We start from the raw sequence: 4,547 nt of genomic DNA, 5'->3' as shown, positions 1-4,547 counted from the left end.
AACTTCATCTTTTGTTACAAAATATTATAAAATTTTGCAACAAAATACCAGTTCATTACAAAAACCAATATAATTTGTAACAAAAAAATCAAATAGTTACAAAATAACAAAACATTTTGTAACAAATTATATTGTTGTTACAAAATATTATTATTATGTAATAATCACTAATTTTTGTTATAAAAAAATAATTTTTTGTAACAATTTTAAATTTGTTACAAAGTTTTTGTTATAAATGTTCCATTTTCTTGTAGTGGATCCTTTAAGTTTGTTGCCCTGTCTGCATCTGCAAATCCATAGAATCTATAGTCTGTGCTTAGATGAATCAATAGTCCATGCTCTTTGTTGTCTTGAAGATAACTTAGAACTCTCTTCACTGCCTTCTAGTGAGCAAGCAAAGGGCAATTCATAAACTGACTAACTTTATTTATTGCATATGTTAGGTTGAGTTATGCACAAATACTGCAATGTTCCTACCATACTTCTATATAATTTAGCATCATCAAAATTTTCAAATCCATTAGATAACAATTGTAATGAAGAAACCATATGTGTGGACATTTGGCTAGCATCACCCATACCTATTTTAGAATGCCCAAAATACCTATTTTGGAGCCATCAGCAAGTTAGAGACATATTCGGGTTGGTTTGACTTCTTCAGTCAAACCAAGCTTTCTGATAGTAGATGCAGGGATCAGGTTGATACTTGCCCCAAGATCACATAAAGCTATCTTGGTACAAGCACCCTCTAACGTGCATGGTATCATAAAGTTTCTGGGATCTTTAAGCTTCTCTGGTAAGCTTTTTAAAATGACTGCACTGCATTCTTCAATGAGAAAAACTTTTTCAGTCTCCCTCCAATCCTTCTTATGACTTAAGATCTCTTTCATGAACTTAGCATAAGAGGGTATTTGCTCAAGTGCCTCTGCAAACAGAATCTTTATTTCAAGAGTCCTGAGATAGTCTGCAAAGCAGGCAAATTGTTTATCCTGTTCCGCTTGGCGGAGTTTCTGAGGATAAGGCATCTTGGCTTTATATTCTTCAACCTTAGTTGCTGCAGGTTTATTTCCTACAGAAGTGGTTGGAGAAGCCTGCTTAAGGGGGTTGTTATCAGCAGTTGCAGGTGTCTGATCCCTCATTGGCATTTGAACGCCAGAATTGGGTGCTGTATGGGCGTTCAACGCCAGATTGCCACCCTTTTCTAGCGTTTGGACGCCAGAATTGGCCATCCACTGGGCATTCAACGCCAACTTCTCACCCTTTTCTGGCGTTTGAACGTCAGAATCATTCCTCTCTAGGCTCTTACTATCCTCAGAGGGATTTTGGGCAGTGGTTTGGTCATCCTTTGTTAGTTGTTCCTTTTTTGGCTTTTTGCTGCTTTGAGTTGAGACATTCAATGTCTTCCCACTCCTTAAATGAACACCTTGGAACTCTTCTGTTATCTGTTCAGATAACTGTTGTCTTGTCTGATCCAATTATGCTTCCATATTCTTGTTAGCATTTTTAGTGTCTTGTAGCATCTCTTTAAATTTTGCTAACTATTTTGTTATAAAAAGCAATTGCTGATTGAGTTCAGCAACTTGTTCTGGAGGACTAAGTTCAGTGGATACTACTTTAGCCTCTTCTTTCATGGAGGACTCACTACTTAAGTACAAATGCTGATTTCTAGCAACTGTATCAATGAGCTCTTGAGCCTCTTCAATTGTCTTTCTCATGTGTATAGATCCACCAGCTGAGTGGTCTAGAGACATTTGGGCCTTTCCTGTAAGTCCGTAGTAGAAGATGTCTAACTGCACCCATTCTGAAAACATTTTAGAGGGGCATTTCCTTAGCATCTCTCTGTACCTCTCCCAGGCACTATAAAGGGATTCATTATCCTCTTGTTTAAAGCCTTGGATGTCTAGCCTTAGCTGTGTCATCCTTTATGGGGGGAAATATTGATTCAGGAATTTGTCTGATAATTGTTTCCATGTTCTTATGCTTGCTGTGGGTTGATTATTTAACCACCTCTTAGCTTGATCTTTTACAGCAAATGGAAACAGTAATAATCTGTAGACATCTTGATCTACTTTCTTATCATGTACTGTGTCAGCAATTTGTAAGAACTGTGCCAGAAACTCAGTAGGTTCTTCCTGTGAAAGACCGGAATACTGGCAATTTTGCTGTACTGTGATAATGAGCTGAGGGTTCAGCTCAAAGTTGCTTGCTCTGATGGAGGGTATACAGATACTACTCCCATATGAAGCAGTAGTGGGGTTAGCATATGATCCCAAAGTCCTTCTGGACTGTTCATCTCCAGTTGAGTTCATCTTGAACCTCTTTTGTTTTTGTGTATACAGATAGCTAGGAGATGTGAAAATGTGTGTCTCTATGTCAGGATATAGAGCATTGGTATTGGAAGATGAGATACAGGTAAAAGAATGGATGTGGAGGGGGTGTTATTTTGTTTTTTGAAAAATAAATAAAAGAAAAAATAAAATATTTTTGTTTTTATTTTATTTAATTAAGGATAAACCGAATTTAAAAGAAAATAAAATAAAATAATTGAAAAATAGAATATAAGTTTCAAAAACTAAAAGAAAAAGAAATAAAAGAAATTCGAATACTAAAATGATTAAATAATTAAAAAAATTTGAAAAATTTTGGATATTATTTTCGAAAATGAAGAGAGAGAAAGTGGTTAGTAAGTTTTGAGAAAGATATATCTAAAAAAATACTTGAAAAATTAATACTTGTAAGAAAATAAATAAAAGAAAAGATTTGAAAAAGATATGATTTTAAAATTTTAAAGATTGAAACTTTCTTAATAAGAAAACACGAAACTTAAAATTTTTCAATCAAAATAATAAATATGACAATGAATTCAAAAAATATTAAATAAAAGAAATTAAAAAGATTTTGAAAAGTTTTATAAGATATTTTCAAAAAAAAATAAAAAGAAAAATTGAAAAAGAATTTATTTTGAAAAAGATTTGAAAAGATAAATTTTTAAAATTGAAATTTTGACTTGACTAACAAAAAACTACCAAATTATAAAAATTTTGACTAAGTCAACCCAAGGAATTCAAAAATGATGAGTAAATAAAGGAAAAGATATTTTTTGATTTTTTTGAATTTAATGAGGAAAGAGAAAAACAATAAAATGACACCAAACTTAGAATTTTTAGATCAAAACAAAGAAAACAACCAAGAACAACTTGAAGGTCGAGATGAACACCAAGAACAACTTGAAGATCAAGATGAACACCAAGAACAAATTTTTGAAAATTTTTAAGGAAATAAAGACACAAAGGAAACCAAACTTAAAAAATTTTTGTACTTTGGAAACTAATAATTCAAAAATGCACAAGAAAAACAAGGAAAGATACAAAACAAGAAAAACTAAAGATTAAACAAGGGAAATAAACAAGAAAAACTTGAAGATTAAGAAAGAACAAGGAACATAAAAATCGAAAATATGAAGAATAAAAAGAGCATAGAATTCGAAAAAAAAAACATACAATTGACACCAAACTTAAAACATGAAACTGAACTCAAACAGAAGACTCAATTAAACGACTCAAAGAAAGATTAAAGATTAATAAAGAAAAATAAAAATTTTGAAAGATTTTTGAAAACCTTTTTTTTAAAAGAAAATAAAGGACTCAAATTTAGTGACTCTAAACCAAAAAAGATAAATTTTTCTTAATCTAAGCAACAAGATGAACTGTCAGTTGTCCAAACTCGAACAATCCCCAGCAACAGCGCCAAAAACTTGGTGCACGTAATTGCGATCATACCTTTGCAACTCCGCACAACTAACCAGCAAGTGCACTGGGTCGTCCAAGTAATAATTCCTTACGCGAGTAAGGGTCGATCCCACGGAGATTGCCGGCTTGAAGCAAGCTATGGTTATCCTATAACTCTTAGTCAGGAGATTAGTGATAAAAAATGATTTCATTTGTAAAAAGTAAAAGAGCATGAAATGAATGATACTTGTTATTCAGTAATGGAGAACAGGTTGAGGTTTCAGAGATGCTCTGTCTTCTGAATCTCTGCTTTCCTACTGTCTTCTTCTCCAAACATGCATGGCTCCTTCTATGGCAGGCCGTATGTTGGTGGATCACCGTTGTCAATGGCTACCATCCTTCCTCTCAGTGAAAATGGTCCAGATACGGCTTCTGTATGGCTAATCATCTGTCGGATCTCTTGTCTCGGATGAAAAATGCTCTGAGTACAACTTTCGCACGGCTAATCATCTGTCGGTTCTCACTTGTGTCGGAATAGGACCTCTCTGTCCTTTTGCACACTGTCACTGTGCCCAACGTTCGTGAGTTTGAAGCTCGTTTGTTCTAACCTCTACCACGAAGGTTCTGATCTCACGAGTTTGAATGCTCTATTATCAGGAGATGCAAGTCAAACTCGTGGATTAGAAACCCAAGAGATACGCACTCAAGCTGTCGCCAATGACTACGTTGAGCTTGGATAGAACGGAAGTGGTTGTCAAGCACGCGTTCATAAATTTGAGAATGATGATGAGTGTCACGGATCATCACATTCTTCATATT

Source organism: Arachis ipaensis, chromosome B08, assembly GCF_000816755.2.
Source record: "Arachis ipaensis cultivar K30076 chromosome B08, Araip1.1, whole genome shotgun sequence".
NCBI lineage: Eukaryota > Viridiplantae > Streptophyta > Magnoliopsida > Fabales > Fabaceae > Arachis > Arachis ipaensis.
Note: the sequence above shows the minus strand (reverse complement) of the source record.